This window comes from Myotis yumanensis, unplaced genomic scaffold (genome assembly GCF_028538775.1).
Source record: "Myotis yumanensis isolate MYYU_CA2020_CCGP unplaced genomic scaffold, mMyoYum1.0.hap1 SCAF_9, whole genome shotgun sequence".
Taxonomy (NCBI): Eukaryota; Metazoa; Chordata; class Mammalia; order Chiroptera; family Vespertilionidae; genus Myotis; species Myotis yumanensis.
The window spans coordinates 44,284,968-44,303,153 of NW_027223760.1; the positions used below are offsets into that span (position 1 = coordinate 44,284,968).

At 38.5% G+C, this 18,186-nt stretch overlaps 1 long non-coding RNA gene across 1 annotated transcript in view; it reads right to left on the reverse strand.

Annotated features, from left to right (window-relative positions):
• Window positions 1–225: 225 nt before the first annotated feature.
• LOC139016941 (uncharacterized) overlaps window positions 226–18,186 on the reverse strand; it is a 95,423-nt gene continuing 77,462 nt past the window's right edge. Inside the window, exons 2-3 of the long non-coding RNA XR_011472742.1 lie at window positions 4,439–4,479; window positions 226–392 (exon numbers count right to left, since the gene is read on the reverse strand). This is a non-coding gene — a long non-coding RNA (uncharacterized lncRNA). The remainder of the gene's footprint in view (window positions 393–4,438; window positions 4,480–18,186) is intronic.

The following is an 18,186-nucleotide window of genomic DNA, read 5'->3' on the forward strand; positions in this document are numbered from 1 at the left end:
CAGCAGAGTTAAGTTAGGTTTTTTTTAAAATGCTGACACGCCGAGCTCAAAAGGTTCACCATCACTGACCTAGAAACTTGTTAGAAATGCAAATTCTCAGACTCAGACTTTCTGCATCAGACACGCAGGGGGTGGGGCCCAGTGATCAATGTGTTAGCGAGTTCTCCAGGTGATTCTAATCCTCACTAAAGTTTGAGAACCGTGGCTCTTGCAACTTACATTTCATTTGCCGTTTGTTGTACTTTGCAAGGATTCCTCCAGGTGCTCTCCAAGGCTGCAGGTATGTTTCTTCTTTTTGTGTTTTTTAAATCCTGAATTCCTTATATTGCTAAGACCATAGAGTTCCCAGTATTTTGCACTTGATACCAACTCAAGGAATGTTTGCTGTTAAACTGAAATTGAGACAGAAAAAGTTAGTTAGATAGGGGTGGGACCATGGGAGAAGGAAGTGAAACCAGGAACCCAGCCAGGAGGAGTTACTAAGACACCCCAATTTGGGTGGGAAGGAAGGGTACTGCTAGAGGCATGAACTTTAAAATGTATGGGTATTACTAAGACAGGCAGCATGAAGATAACCAATCACAAGGCAGTGAGGCAAGCATATATACAAAAATAGTGCGTGCTCCCTCCCCGTTCCTCCCCGCACACTCACAATGGATACCTCACATTCCTGTTCCCTGTGCCCATGTGGCTTATGGCCATGGGGGCCTCCACACATGAACTTTTAGACTTTAATTAGCTTGGATACTAAACTACTCCCCACTGTAACCTGGAAAGGAAGCCCTGGACACTGGGCTGCTCCCGGAACCCCAGCTGCACCTTTTCCAGGACTGGCTTCTCCCAATTAACTTTGGTTCCATTAATCGTTTTTTGTTGGAGAATTCATTCTTCGATTTTTGAGAGACAAGAACTTGGACTCAAAATACCACATTTTTTGTTTCAAATCACACTTGAATTTGTCCTATTGTGTTCGTAAAATATATACATTTGGTAGGTTTGCTGGGAAAATAGTGTAGTGCTTGAGACAATAATATTGTATAGTTTCTCTTGATCAGATGAACCCTAATAAAGGAATGTAGGTTTTCATAGTTTGGTTTTTCTTATACCAACCTCAGCGACGGTTCCTTACTGATGCTGCTCTGTGCTTGTCTGGGTGCAAATGTAATGACTGAGTGCGAGCTTTGAAACCAGGCTGATCGACATTGTAGCCCAGCTCTGCCACTCTTTCTCTAGGCTGGTTCAAGCTTTTTAACCCTTTTTATGCTGTTTCTATCTCGAACCTAAGTTAGAAAGCTTATTTTGTTAAGTTCTGAGGTTTAAAAATAAAGGCTATCACATGTGAAGCAATCAATAAATGTTTGCTGTTCTTAAATTTTGGTTTTATTATTATTGATGTCAGGAAAATATATATAAATTTGCTACTGTGAATATTAGCATGCTCAACAGATTATTCTGAAAATACCACATTGCTCTATTATGAAAGGACATAACATTTCTACACTAGAAAAATTACCTGGACAACAGTTTATTTTCTAAATTGTCCAATTGATGAAGTTACTTTTTCCTAAAGAACTGAGTTCTTACAAAAACTCTTTAAAAGAGCCAACATATTGCCCAAGAATGAATTTAGACTTGAATTCAGAAAGGTTAGGGACCTAGTTCAGTTCTGTTCATGATTAGGATTTGAGTTTAGGTGATAAGTCAAGGTGTAACTTACTTAGCAAATCTGAACTTCAGTTTTCCACTTCTGTAAATTAAAGCAATAATACTTTGTAAATTAGTTAATTTCATAGAGTTGTTAAAAGAAATAAATAAACATGAATGTGCCTTGAAAATGTAAAGTGTTACATAAATAAAATGTGTTTTGTTGCTGCTGCTATTATTATAATTGTAAAATTGAATTAGACTGTTACTCATCATTTGCTAGTCTGTTCACTTGTGTTTATCATTGGAGGTTCCAAGTGAGAACAAATTGAGTGTTCCCGCCGATGTAGTCACATCCCCTAAATACGAGGTTCAGAATGTTGAAACATTTCACACGGGCTAATAGAATGCTATTGGGCACAGATGACTTCTGCTCTGACAACTGACCCTGCTTGGATTTAAATTGGTGTACGAGAGTCATAGGGCATTGACTGTATCATACAGGGCCACCGGATGCTCTCGCTTTGAAGAGAAAACGTATTTTCTAGCTTACTGTCACTACAGTCCTGGCTAATCAGTTCCCAGGTGTTTTTTTTTTTTATGACTACAGGCTGTGCAGTAGTTCTTTAGTGAAACTACATTCTCACAGGGCTTTTGATTTTACTTGAAGTTTTCATGCTTTTGCTGGAGTTTTCTATTTCTTGATATTTATGAAAGAGACCACAAACTCAATGACAGTTTTAGAGTTAACCAAGAAATCTCCCGGGATCTCTGATCTGACTTCTTTTCTAAAAGAACAACTGGCGTCAACCCCGTTCCCTTTGATTACTCTGGAGATTAAATGAACAGAACGATAAGACACATGTCTGAAGTTTGGAGATTCTCTTGCTTTTCTGACTGAGGGTTAGTGATATGTCCAGTGTAGTCTTTGGATACTTGATGTGGTGCGTACATCAAGGGAGGTTTCTCTAGAAAGAGGGCTGAAGTGTATTCATAGCGCCTTAAAGGATAAGATAAAATCATCCTTTAAGGAAAGAGTGATCTTAGGCATTGAGAAGCCCACTCAGGGTTGAAGTAAATTCCAAAACCCAGTAGGGATGGAGTGTCCTGACCCGGATACTAAGGAATGAAGAGAACATAGGCTATGCTCACAGGAATGATTCAGTAATTGAAATACAGAAAAGCCCGAGAGAAAAAATAAAATAATATTAAATGTAACTATCTATAATAATAAAAGCATAATGTGCTAATTAGACCAGACAGCCGGACGTCCTACTGGACAGAGCCGGGGTGGCTGTGAGGGCCGAGGGCAGGCAGCCAAGGTGGCCGGTGGCAGCGCAGCAGCAGCAGCAGCAGCAGCAGAAGCAGCAGCAGCAGCAGCAGCAGCAGCGCAGCGGTGGGGTGATGGAGCAGCACCTTCCCCTGATCGCCTGGTCTCCTCCTGCAGAGGGAGGCCAGACTGCGGCGTAGGCCCGCTCCCTGCATGAGTAAGACAGAGAAGGCGTGCACTAAGAGGGGACACATGGAGAAAAATGATATTTCTGTCTCAGAGAAGGAAAACTGGCACCCCATTGGACTCTATGGTGTTCCCTTTAGATTAGGGCTGGTGGGTGGCCCGGCCTCTCAGCTTTTCCTTTTCAACTGCAGAGAATGTCCTTGTGCAGCTGCCACAGGAAAGCACATTTTACTAGAAGAAATCAAATCCTTAACAATAAACAGGAAGAGTCCCATCCCCAGCAGTTGAGGGTAGGATAATGTGTGACTGATTTCATAACATGATAGCCGTCAGGCAAAATGTGCCCACTGTTATGAAAAGACATGTAATAAACCAGCTGCAAGAATAGATTTTTGAACACCACCATGTCAGGTGAGACAGGAAGCTGGCAAGGGAGACTGCCAGGGCCATTAGAAGGCTGCTCAGCTGAGCTTTCATTAGGCGTGGCTGAGGCGGGACGTGTGCTTGATGTTAGTGGTCTGAACTGTTTAAGGGCTGTCCAAGTTGACTCAGTTCTCTTTAGGTGCCTTTGATTTTCTTCTTGCCTGGCATCCCATTGTGCATAAAGATTCTAACATTTTAGAAGTGCCTTTTATCCCTCATAGCCAAACCTTACATCCTCTTAGTGTCTGCCTGAAGCTTTGGCAAGTGTACCAGCTCTTTAAGGCACTAAGGAAACAGTTAATTGATTAGCATTGTGGAGGTGGAGTGAAACAGCCATAAGTATGTGTCCACCAAAGGAGGTAGGATTGTAGGGTTTTGGTTCTCTCTAAAGAGGCCAGGGTTGTGAACAATTTTCAAATTTGTATGGCATTTGTGCTGGACAACTGAGATGGTCCAGTTGGGGTAAGTCAGTCTTCCATTTGCCCAGGGCCACACCGTGAAATTGCATGGCCTAAAGGCAGCAGGAAAACTGGTCTGCACCGACCAGGCAGTAAACAGCAAGGAGCGAGGGAGCCCTCAGGAATCTCCCTCTGGCTGCCGTGTTCAAGTGAAGTGTAAAAGCCTGATTTGGAGCCGCACTGTTTTGAATGTAAAGACAAGGCCCAAACGTTCTTAATTCACTCCCAGGGAGCACTTAGTCGAGCCGACTGTAACATAAGGAATTTAATAAAGTAAAGGCATGTTATCTAGTCAGACCTCCTGCTGCTTTTTTATAATATCGGAATGAAAATAGGCTTAATTTGGTGTCATTGTAATCAAATTCATTACAATCTCCAAACATGTTTTATGTTTTTTCCCCCTTGGATATTATATTGCCACTGATTGTAAGGGTGGGAAGGGGATAAAATTGCTCACTTGTTGAATGCAGATTAATTCTCCGACACTGAGGTATTGTTCTGGAAAAAAAGAATATAAATAGAGCTACTTTAAAATGGAGCCCGCACAGCCATCCCAGAGGAACTGCCTTGCATGTCATGCTTTAAAACACTGCAGTGTTAAAACAGGGCCACATAACCTTTGGACTAGGCCTAAAGCAACATTGTGTCCCTAAGAACTGCTTGCAAAGATAAAAGAAAGCAGATATCATGACTACCTACCTCACTGATGACTATCAGACTGAAAATTAAAAGCATTGTTTAGAATTAGCATCAGAATGTTAGTTTATCTGCACATATAGTGATGTTTGTCTCCCCAGACAGAGTGGCTCAGTTGTTGAGAGTTCTCCTGTGCACCACAAGGTTGCTGGTTCCATCTCTGGTTGGGGCAACCTGTTGCTGTTTTTCTCTCTCACTCCATTCCGCTCTCTAAGCAAGTCTTCAGGTGAAGAGTAAAAATTAAAAAAAATAATAATAAAAGAAATGCGTTCCTCCTGTTGATGTAATGGTTCTCCTTCTCTTTCTCATAAATACCCCTTGCCTTGTCTCCTAATCAGAACACCATTCGGGTGTCTGCCTGAATCAGTGTTTCCAGAATAGAGATTCTCTTTTATCTCAAATAAATGTTTGTTGCCTCTCACTTTGAACGGCTTTGTTTTTTTTTTGTTTTTTTTTTTTTTTTCAGGTTAACAGTTCACCAGATGTCAGAGGCAGCAATTTATAAAATTATCTTCAAGTGAAAATATAATGATTAAACTGAGTTATTTTATTACTTATTTAATAAACAGAGGTTGCTAGATAATTTTGTGTGACCTTGTTATAAGTTCAACATAAGAAGTGGCTTATCCGTGAGCTATTACAATGGTTAAATTCATAATCCTATATAATAAAAGCCTAATATGCAAGTTGACCAAATCAACCAACCAGTGGAACTGACCACCAGGGGGCAGATGCTCAATGCAGGAGCTGCCCCCAGCCCACAGGGTCCAGGCCAGCCAAGGCGGGTGCAGTGGGGGCCCCCTCGATCACCCCACTGGTTGCCCCACAGAGGGAGATGACTGGCAGTGGTGGTGGGGGGTGGGGTCGGCAAGCAAGTGGTGCCAGCGGGGGCCCCCCTGATCGCCTTGCAGATCAGCCCTGGTCATTGGCCAGGCCTAGGGCCCTACCTGTGACTGAATTTCATGCACCAGGCCTCTAGTTACTAAATAATTACTATGTGTGCCGATCTGCTTGTTGCTATGTGGGCTTACCCAGATGAAAGAACTGTGCTCACTGTCCAGGCAGCTGGTAAGTGAGCCAAAGTAAGCACACAGGGAACTAAGCCTTGAGATTTATCATATCTCTCATTTTTTCTTTTTGAAGATTGTGATCAGCTAGGTTTCAAAAATGGGTGAAGGATAATTAACTCAGGATAATTGGGCTGGCTCAATCAGGCTGTACTAGAGATAGCAAGCTGAGGTAGAAACATGAGTAGAATATACCATGAGGAATGGGAAGTGATACACATATACCATCTTCTAAACTGCCCAAATTATGACAGAACAGGGTGTTGTCTAACGTATGAAGCATGAAGTGGCTGTTGATATATTGCCAGAGAGAAAATTGCTTGTAATACATAATAAAAACCATCAATCAAGTCAAGGAAGACTCAGACTACTGAGAAAATGGCTGAGATATACTCATAGACAGATGGGTAAGGCACACCATCTGTCTATAGAATGACATTGATGGCCCGGATTCCTGACTTGATACTCTTTGTATCAGGTGATGACCAACTGAGGGAAGAGCCACTCCAAAATGTAACGGAGATGCAGACTACTGCCAGTTTGAATTCTGTGAGGAGAGTTCTTTACTTCTCTGGTGACCTGTCTAGGAGCCATAGGTTGATGATTGCTTGGATTTTCCATATTGTGTGTGTGTTTGGAGTTAGGATGGGATATCTCTCCTTTGAGCAAGTAATTTGAAAAAAAGATCATATACCATCTTCCTTTCCCTCCTTATGAAACCGGACAACAAGTGAGTCTGGGCTGCCTGTCATTACTTGAGCCAGTTAAGCAGAAACAAGGTTGAATAATGTATGAGTGTTTATTTCAATAACGCTGGCAGTATGGAAGAGTGGCAGGTCATCCACAAAAATCTGCTCTGCACCTCCCATAAGCCAGCTGCTTATATTGGGTGGAAGGACAAAGATTACATGGGGAAGTGGGCAAAAGGAATAAGAATGGTATGCAAAAGGAATAAAAATGAGTAAAATGTTACAGATTGCAGGTAATGCGGGCTGGGGTTTGCAAAGGGTGGGCGCCTCTGGGATTCCATTGTTTTGGCAACTAGCCTGTTAATCTTTCCATGATGACAGGCAGTTCTTGGATAAGGAGAATGGACCCCAGTCCAAGGTCCTGGGTGTACAATTTCCAGCCAGTTTAGAATGTGCTTTCTCTAATCAGAACAGAACAATCACGGTTAACAGAGCATGATTAATATTTTCTATAACTATAGCTAGCAATCACAGTTAACAGAGAATGATTAACAATTCTGTCCCTAACACACATAGCCCTTTATTTTGTGTTGAGGTGTTGTTATTCTCTCAGTCAAAAAAGTATGGTATATTCCTTTCAAAGGAACCTTGCCTTTGTTCTTGGTTCTTAAGTTGTCTTGCAATAAAAATATTGTTAGTTATTTACCCACTAGAGGTGAAGTGCACGAATTCGTGCATGGGGTTGGGGGTTCCCTCAGCTTGGCCTGCACCCTCTTACAATCCGGGACCCCTTGGGCGATTTCCAACTGCCGGTTTAGGCCTGATGCAGGATCAGGCCTAAACTGGCAGTTGGACATCCCTCTCACAATCCAGGACTGCTGGCTCCTAACCACTCACCTGTCTGCCTGCCTGATCACCCCTAACCACTCTGCCTGCCTGCCTGATCACCCCTAACTGCTCGCCTGTCTGCCTGATTGCCCCTACCCACTCTGTCTGCCTGCCTGATTGCTTCTAACCACTCTGCCTACCTTCCTGATCACCCCTAACCACCTCTGCCTCGGCCTTCCTCCCATGGCAGCTTCATCAGGAAGGACATCCAGAATGACATCTGGAAGGTCATTTGGGTGTCTGGTCTAATTAGCATATTATGCTTTTGTTATTATAGATAATAGAATTTTCAAAATTCAGAATCAACACAGAATTTTAGGATTTGTATTCATGGAAAAGGAAGTGATCACAGAGTTGATCCTGATGAGGAGAATAGAATAGTGCTTGTCTGTCAAGATAAAGTGTGGGCATGTTATCAGCAACCCATAGAAGATTTGAGTATGAAATAGGAATATGTCTCCTAATTTTCCCTCAGAGCACTGCTCTCCAGATGCAAGACATCAGCACACTGATGGAAGGGATTGCTAGCAGAACAGCCCCCAAAACTATATTGGAACATTTACTCAGTAGCCAATAATAATAATAGTTCCTTATATCTCAATGTAACTTTAAAATTTAAAGTGAGCTTTACATGTTATTTTATTTGATCATCAATGTAGCTCCTGAACTTTGAGGTAATTATATATGATAGGAAAAGTACTCCCACTATTCCCTTTGCTACCTAAAACAGATCATAATCTGTATAAGACAACATCAGCTCATATTATATTGGAAATCAATAACTCATCCAGTGCCTTTGTAAATTAATATCAGTACCTATGGGACTGTATTTTATTAGATTAGAAAGGCTACATTCATGCTCTTCTAAAAACCAAGACTGAAGATAGAAATTAAATGACACAGGACCACAAAGCAATTAGAAAGTGAGCTAAAATTGGAACTCAAAAATCTTAATCTTAGTTAATGCTGATAACAAAGATAATCTGTTAATTATATAACATAGATGAAGTCGGAGCTTCTATATATATGTGGTAGCCACATCCTTCTCAATTCAATATTTAGCTACACATTAGCATGTGATACTTAATTTAAAATTATCATTAACTTCCCAGTCAGTATGTAGCATTCTTCTTCCTAACATTAAGCCATTTCATTCTGAGAGGATAAAGAAGACCAGAGGCAGCAGCAAGATTTGACAAGAAATATTTTCAAGTCAATGATGCATTCAATTTCAACATTTTTGTCTTGTAATCAAAACTCTGTACTAGCACTTTAAATGTAAAGATATTAGATGAATGACATAGAAAAGATAAATTGTCCTCAGGTGCCCTTTCTGGCATTGCAAAGGAGTTATTTTTGAAGGAACTTTTTAAAAGAGCTAGTTCAGGGAAACATTTGGTATTTACAATGACTAGTATTTCTAAAACTGCAAAGCCCACATTCTATTAAAAAAATTCTCACTTCTCAGACATTTAAAAAACTCATAGAATGCTAAATGCACAGCTATTTTAAATAAATGAAACAGACCAGCAGGGACCAAAAGTGGCAGTATGATTCAGCTGAAAGCAGTGGTCGCAAACTCTGGCCTTATCACTGTCTAGTTGTGTGACCTTGAGAATGAAATCACAGCTCTAGGCCTCAGTTCCCTCATCTGACATCCAAGAGGTTGTACTACATAACATTAAATATCATTTCGGCTTTAAGAAACTACGGTATAAAGCCTACATTTTATAGTACTATTTGGATAGGACTTCCTCACTAGCCTCACCAAATATGTTGTTTAGCATTTCTACCCAGATTTCACTGAACATATTTCTACTACTTTTTCACATCACATGACAGCCCTTTGAAAAGTTCACCTATGTATTTCGGGAGGTTTCTGGGGGTGTGCGTGTGTTGCATGTGCTTACGAACAAATCTCAGTCTGCCAGGCTCCACCGTAGGAACCAAAGCATTGCTGTTCCTTCACTGGCCTATTGCCACCCTGTCCATCTCCTGTCTCCTGGAACTCCCAAGCTGTAGTAGACCTTTGAGATGCAAAACTGTCCTGTTTTCTGATGGCCTCCCTGCCATCATAGCCAGATTAGAATTAGCTTTTCCTCCTAATGCTTCCAACTGATGGGACTGACCTGTGGATAAAGCCCGAGAATTCTTCATTTTCCTGTTTCTCTTCTCTCATCACAGAACCTCATGCATAACTTCCCCTTTTTCTTTTCTTTTTTTATTTTTTAAAAATATATTTTTATTGATTTCAGAGAGGAAGGGAGAGGGGGAGAGAGATAGAAACGTCAATGATGAGAGAGAATCATTGATTGGCTGCCTCCTGCAGGCCCCCCACCGGGGATCAAGCCTGCAACCAAGGCATATGCCCTTGATGGGAATTGAACCCCAGGACCCTTCAGTCCACAGGCCAATGCTCTATCCACTGAGCCAAACCAGCTAGGGCTCCCCTTTTTCTTTTTAAGTAAATTGTTAAAGTATCTAGATTCCTGAGAGGTTATTGGCCCACAGAAGCAATCTCAATATTGGTCACGTGAAGACTTCTCTTTTATTATACCTTTGTATGGTGATTACTCATACTTCCTTGTAGGAACTGATATTTTATAAGTGCATAACACTTCCTGAAACAATTAGTTTCAGTCCTCTTAACAAAAGGAGAGACAGTTAACATGAGGAAGCATGCTTTTAGATTAGAAGTGTCTTGTTCTTCTATCACACTGATTTGCCTATTGGAGGTTAGATTTACTCTTGGGTCACTCTAAATTTTCTAACCATAATATTTGTGATACTGGGTTGCCACTCTCAAGTAGATGTTTATAAAAGTGACTTCTACTTAAAAGAGAGGCCATAAGCTTCTCAGGAAGGCATAGTAGAAAGAGGTTGGGATTTGTAGACACATTGGATCAAATATTGGCTCCAAAACTCGCTTTATTGTAGAGAAAATTATTTACAATGTGAACCAATTTTCTTTTCTATTAACTGGAGATGATCATGCATAACCTGTAGAGTTTCTCTGAGGATTAAATGAGGCAACACATGTAAAGTGCTTGGTAAGCAAGCCTTAACAGATGTGATGTACCAGAAGGGATCCTTTGCCCTGTGATTAGTTTCTTCTCGGCTGTTACCACCTCTTATTACACAGGAAGTGCAAACTGTTACTATATGATCCGGATAAAGTAAATTCACCTCTCTGGTCTTTAGTTATCTCAATGGAAAAATGGGGAGGTTGACTCAAAATGATTTTTAGAGTCCCCATGAGCTCTAAAATTAGTGATTCTATAGTTTTTCAATGTTTAATTCATTAAGTAAGTGATATTACCTCTTCTCTTTGATACCTGTCAACTTGACTTTAAAAACTATTATCAAATTTCATTTGTTATCTGATAAATTCCTGACAAAATGAATTAAACGTTCAAGGATTCCACTGAGTTTTGTTAACTTAAGCCTACAAAATGCGAGTGTGTCTGAAGAAATAAAATCTTTTATGATGATTATCATATATGTTATTTAATGAAGGATAATCTGAAGTTTTTTTCATATGATAGGGTTCTACTTTTTTTATTGGAAGGGAACAATTAGCTTTATTATGCCTATCAGGCATAATAAGTCTAATTATATATTATTTCTTCACTTATTCTCATTGCTCTGTATATGCAGAAATCAACTGAAACTAAAATCAATCATTTTCTATGTATAACAGTTGGGTTTACTTTGAGAATAACAGTGACAAGATAGCTTTGACAATGTAAGTTTAATAGATAGACATTTTTGTGGAATAAAACCATCACTCCGACCCTGGGAAATCTCTGCTTGTTGGAAAACTAGCTAATAAAATGATCTGCCATTCCATTTGAAAAGCATTATTATATGAGTAAACAATTTTGCTTATCTTATCCTTTCTACTTTCCAAAATAAAGTTTGTTTTATTTTGGACATTTTTTCAACTTGTTATTCTCTTCTGAAAAGAGTCATTATGCCTTTATAGATTCTTTGTTTTTGTCCCAGAATTGATCATTTTCCGTAATTTTTCTCATTATTTTTTCTGAACTTGATGTTTTTTGATTTTTCTGTTCAAAAACCAAGACTCATGGACTTCTCTTAAAAATGATACTTTTCATGCTTAGTAAACTCAGAAAAACTCAAGAGTGAGAAATTGATAATTTTAATGATTTTTAAAAGTTAATCATGAACCCAGCTGATTGAGAGAGGCGACCTATGAATCAGGAGGTCAAGGTTTGATTCCCGTTCAGGGTACATGCTGGGTTGTGGGTTCAATCCGCAGTAGGGGGAGTTAAGGAGTCAGCCAATCAATGATTCTCTCTCATCATTGATGTTTCTATCTATCTTTCCCTCTCCCTTCCTCTCTGAAACCAATACAAATATATTTTTTAAAAAAGTGAATCATGATTGCCACATTAACTGTTTATAGCCTGCATGAGTGAAATGAATGGGGTGGCAGTCATAAACACAGTGTATCTCTGAACTGCTGAGATCTAATATTTTGGCCATGTAATTATCACCTTTACACATTTGCAAAAGGCACTGACTTTTCACTTGGATATTCTCCATTTTTATTATTGTTATTTTTCTATCACTAGTGCAAGTATCTACTGTATGTTTTATAGTGTTTTTGTGTATGTAGTCACAATAGAAATCAACACGAAGATCTGTGCTAACATTCTAATTGTAAACTCCAAATACCTTGTAATGTTTATAGAAGTTGTACAGTGATTATGTATTTGCTTTTCACCATCTAAATGTAAGAGATTATTGTTTAAAACACATTTTCAGTTTTCATTAAACAAGTAAATGAAACTTCAATAATGAATAAGAACAATAACAAAAATGAAATAGCTTTAACTAAGAAAATGAGAAAAATAAAGTAGGAAAAGTCATTCATAGCTTTATGTCTCTAATGTAGTCATTATTAGTATTTACGCATGAGTAATGTGGTTTATTGTTTTTTGTATAGTTAGTAAGGTGCTTTCTTTTCTCTTATTTTAAAGGTAAATTTTTTTAAAGCATTACATATGCTCTTTTGCCATTTCTGAGTAACAAATTTTTAGTCAGGAAAGAATTAGCCTTAATCTAAATATCATGTGTGAATCTGAGACTGAATAGCATTCATTGGAATTTAAAATGATTGACAACAATGTAATAGAATTTTATCTTATAGAAGTAATATAAAAGAAAAAGTATTGTAGTAGATAGAGCTTGACACACATGAAAATATTCTGACATTTGGGAGACATTCAAATCCCAGAATTTTATAACTCTTTCAGAGATGCATGTTGACCTATTCAGAAGAAAAGGTATCCTGATTCACAACCCAAATATCATAAATTCCCTTTCCATGTCATCAAGCATGAAAGAGCAATGTTCTCTGAAATACAGAGTTTCTTTGCCATCTTTCAAAACTCCTTGACCTTAATTATACAAGACAAAAATTATTTTGCTTGTCTGTTTACTTACCCCCAGTATTGAACAGAAAGAAGGGGCAATCATTAGTGTAAGAATAGAGAATAGGAGGTATATAAAGAAAACAAATTAGAGAGTAGTTATTTGCTTCACAAAAGCATTCATTAAAAAGTCATTAACAAAAGTCTTCCCTTATTTTCTTTTAAAAGCATCCTTGAATTTAATCACAAAACTTTTTAAAAATGAGATGATATAAAATGAGGTATATTGGATTTGGAATTAGAGTGCATTTTTTTAATAATCTACCTGGTAGGTTTATTTAGGTTTGTATTTGATAATTATTTATTGAGTTCATTTTTTATAATACAATTTTAAGCAAATAAACTTGCTTTGTTTGGAAAGGTGTTATTTACTAGTAACCATATCAATATTACTGACAAGGCACTGTGGGTAAGTTTTTCAATGAGGCTAGATTTAAGAATTGTTCCAGAATTGTTTTCTTATGGTATGGGATTAAGCACTGAGGCAGGAACCGTATGGATGCCAACTTTATACTATTTTTCAGAAGTTATTATGAGAAATTATCTAGGAAAATAATAGTATTTAATATGTGCAAGGAAAATAATATAATTTTCTAGTCCCTGGCTGGGCAGCTCAGTAGGTTAGCATGTCATCCTGATAAGCATGTATGCCAAGGTTGCAGGTTTGATCCTTGGTCATGGTATGTACAGGAATCAACCAATGAATGTGTAAACAAGTAGAACAACAAAATCAATATCTCTCTTCCTCTCTCTGTTTCTCAAATCAATCAATAAAATAAATAAAAATAGGAAAATATTATTACTTCCTGTTTTTTATTATCTGATTTTGTGGATATGAAAGTGAAGTTGACAAATGGTTGCCTGTATAAGGGGTCCCTTTCTGAAGTTTTCTCATCACTGGAAAGGATTGAAAAAAATAATAATGTTTGAATAGTAAGTATATTTTGATTCAAAAATGTGTTCAAAACTAAAGATTACATTATCCTACTTCAAAAAATCCCTGTTGGAAGAATGTTCTCATTTATTAAACTTGCCTCTCAAAATCACTGATAAGGGAGTCTACTTGAGAAATGAATTGTACTTTTATGTACAAGAGGTCAGAGGCATTCTTATAAAAGTTGGCTGCCTTTAGCATTACATTTATTCTATTATGTTGCTATCTAATGAGCAAATTTTATTCTCTCTTCAGTATTGGAAAGATGGATATTTACTCCAAGGATGAGCCCTTGATATCACTCCCACCGGAAGGCACAACATTCCCTCAGGGAACATGCTCAGGCTCATTAGCATTTCTGAGACCAGGGATGAGAGAAGGTGAAAGAGAATTATAGTGGAGGAGCAAGGACTGAGTATTAATGTAGTATTATTTATTTCTTTCCATTTGAAACACATACCCTGGAAATGGACATTTGAGCTTCATTTTATTTTATACTAGAGGCCCAGTGCATGAAATTTGTGCACAGGTAGGGCCCCTAGGTCTGGCCGGCAATCAGGGCCTATTGGGGCCTACCTTGTCCCAGTTGCCAGCTGCAGGCTGCTGGCTGGGGTCTTCCTTCGTTCCACGCCTCCCCTTGTGGGCAGCGCACATCATAGTGAGCAGTCGAACTCCTGGTCGGTCAAACTTCCAAGGGGACAATTTGTATATTAGCCTTTTATTATATAGGATATTTTTTAAAAATTTATTTACTGATTTTAGAGAGAGAATAAAGGAGAGAGAGAGAGAACCATCAATTTGTTGTTCCACTTATTTCTGCATGCATTGATTGCTTCTTGTATGTGCCCTGACTGGGAATTGAATCTACAACCCTGGTTTAATGGGATGACCCTCTAACCAACTGAGATACCCAGCCAGGGCTTCTAGGCTCTAACTTGCTTAAATAACTTAAACCCTTTAGATTGGCTGTGAAGAACTAAATCAGGCAGTGAATTATTGAAATTGGTCACTAAGTCATTCTGCCGCAGCCAGGTGCCCTATAGGGCCATGTCAAGTAAGACTCAATGTCTGTCTTTGGTTAGCTTCTGAAAAGAAGACATATAAAATCAACTACTATGATGCCAAACAGTACAAGTGCTATGATATATAAGACTCTTTAGAACCATAGACAAAATCATACTGGATTGATAAAAAAAAAAGACTTCTGGAAGAAGGTGACACTGGTAAGGGGATGAGCATGGTTTAACTAGGTTATAAGGGGGAGAAGGACAGACTTTTATGGAATGTCATAAGACCCTGTGAAGTCTTGAAGCTGAAAATACTACATCAAAGCAGGCAGTCTAAGAAACTGGAAGAGTTATGGGAGCTGAAACTGAGAGAGGCAGTCAGAGGATCAGATTCTGGAGGGCATTGTTTATATACATAAAGATTCCAGATTTCATCCTAAAAGCTATAGGGAGACACTGAAATAGTTTTAACTAGGGAGAGTGAAAGCTTCATCTACTGAGTATCATTATAGAACTCTGGCACAGAACAGAATTTTCCTAAAATTGTAAGAAGGCTTAATTGGATGTTCTATCCTGATAATACAGTTCATTTCATAATCAGCTGAGATGAGAGAGTTGAATCTTTTGATATTAAAAATGATTTAGTTTGTTGTTTTTCTTTAATTTAAATTTTGATAAAGCAAGATTTATACATTCATAGATCAGTTTACACACTGAGGTATAGATTTTGATTCATAGATAATATATAGAGACACAATTTATTTTATCATTATTATTTTATGTTATTAGTGAAATATTAGTAGGTTATTAGTGTTTCAAGAGTGACCTTGCTGAATAGAATCAAATGATTCCTTTAGTTTTCCATTTGTGTGGTTTAAAAGTTTGGATTATTCAGGAGAAAAGAAGATAACAAAAAACTTTGTCTTTCAGACAAACATGTAGAATATGCCTGCTTCTATGAATGGTTTATAACCCTCCAAACTGTAATGCCAAAGTAACATGCTCCCCACAGGATGTGCTGGAGGCCACGTGGAGGGAAGTCATCTGTGTTTTTGATTAAAACAAGCTCCACTGTCACATTATCTTAAGATTCACTCAAGAGGACAGGAACCAGGAAGCTGAAAACAATAATCCACAAGTTTTGGCACATTTTACCTACTTCAATTCTACGGAATGGCATACGTTTCACACCATCATGGTGTATAAGAGGGAAAAAATCTATTCTCTTATGCTCTGCCCTGTCTTATCTGTACACCTCTATGGCATTTTCCACCCCTTTTCCCAATTTGATAGCCTTCCCTAAAAAGTAGCCTGCCTTTTATAGGACCAGGATGCCTGTGTGCTATGACTTATGTTTCGACTTGGCAGCTTGAGATGGACTATCCATGGACAAGTCTTTTGACTGCCCCAGCATTTCATTTCCCAATCTGTAAATGTGGCTGCTGGATGAGATAATGTCAGGTTCTTTCAAGCTTCAAGATTTTATGATTCTTTCACATTTGGTCAATCTTTCAATATTCCCCTTTTCTTACTTTTGTCCTTCCTTTTGATGCCAGAAGCTATTATTGGAACAAAACACACAACACCTCTGTCTTTATAGAGCTTATATTTTATTGGCCATATGTTAAAACAAAATAGGTATACAGTTATATAATAGGGGCAGGAATGGGATTAGTACAGTGCTCCCAGAGTAGGGCCTGGTCTGGCAAAAGAGATGCCTGCTACAATTGATTCATTGCATATTCTAAGGAAATAAAAGTGACTGTTTCTGAATTAAGCTCTACTTGATTTTCAGAGAAACTTAAAAATTTTAGTCTGACAGCGAGATCTGAGACTCAACCAGGTACTCATATTTGATTACCTAATTCTCTGAACTGAGCAGCTCCTCTTCTTAAAAAAGAGGAAGCTTAAGAGAATCATGCTATAATAACACGAAATGTATGTACTGTGCAAATTGTTCCAATTCTTCAAATGGGGTGGGTTAACTTAATAAATATATAGGGAAAGCAATATATAAAACCTTTGGGGAGGTATTGGATCTGGCTTGATACCTGCATTAATTCCTGATGTTATAGAACATCCCTACCAACAAGGGAAAAATTTTGAGGGTAAGATGATAAATGAAAATGAGCTAAATCTACCTAAGGAGAGAATTAGGAGGACATCAAACTTCAGAAGTTCCCCAATTCCTGATTGTATAATTATATAGGTCTGCTGGAGCCAGCTTGTGTTTATTTATAGAGCTGATTGTGGACTTCTCTGTCCAACTCCATGCTTCAGGGATTTGACATTGGTAGCTCAAAGTTGGCCATAGTGGAAGTATTTACAGAAATCAGCAAACATTATAAATCAAGCACCTCCGCCCTCCCAGTATGCTGTTGTTAACAATTTAGCAGTACAGGGCAAATAGAAAACCCCTATACTGGTTCCTTTAATTTTTAATATGAGTAATTATGTTGGGGAGGCAAAGTGGAAGTTTCAAGTATTTCTACAGGCAAAGAACTCTGGTTGAGTTGCAGAATATAAACTGGAAATTGAGTGCTGGTGGGGAGAAAGTGCATGTGAGTGAAACAGTTTAATGTTATTAGGTGGTGACATTTTTGGATTAAGGGAACAAGGGTGTGTGTGTGTGTGTGTGTGCGCTCTCTGTGAGTGTATATGTGTAAGTGTACATGTGTTGAGAACCAAGCAATAAAGAACATAATAGACCAAAGATGAGTGACCCTACATATTCACAGTGATGCCCTAGAGGGTGTAACCAAGCCCTATTTCTAGCCATGACTGATTAATTTTAGGACTGATATGAGAGTCACATTTGAGTAATCCAATTTATTGTCACTGGGACTTGAATTTGAGCCAAGACTTTTGAAAGAGGGAGGTCATAAGAACTGTGATCTTATGCACATTTTGTTTCTGGGAGGTAATAATCCACCGGGGGAGGCTTATTCCTCCCTAGAGAGATCATGGACCACATTTTTATTCCATTCTTGCTCACTAGAATTACCAGCCTAGTAAAGCATTTTTCCAAGAAACTAGGACTTTCCTTGCCAGTGTGTCCCTAATTACAAAGTAGAGTGAAGAGTTGTCTGAACCCTGACAATGAGCATAGGGAGGGGATGTGTGGGTGGAAAGTACAGGATGGATCCAATGCAACATTATGCTCTCCTGCAGTCTTTGAATTCCTTCTTTTACATCAAACTAAGGGCTTTCTGGCTTTTTCATATTACCTAGCAGGGTCACCTTTTGATCTAGTTTTGTTTAGACTAAACCAACAAATTATTAGAATCATAGCTGCCTTCAAGCTGTTGAATTCCAAATCGCTGTGTTCACCTGTAGCAAAGAATTAAGTCTGATCCAAAGTCATGCTCTGCTCTTCATGACTGAGTGCTCTCAAAATACTCTTCTACAAATTCCCCATTTCCATGATATAAAATTTTAAATACACAAAACTTCTGGGTAGAATAA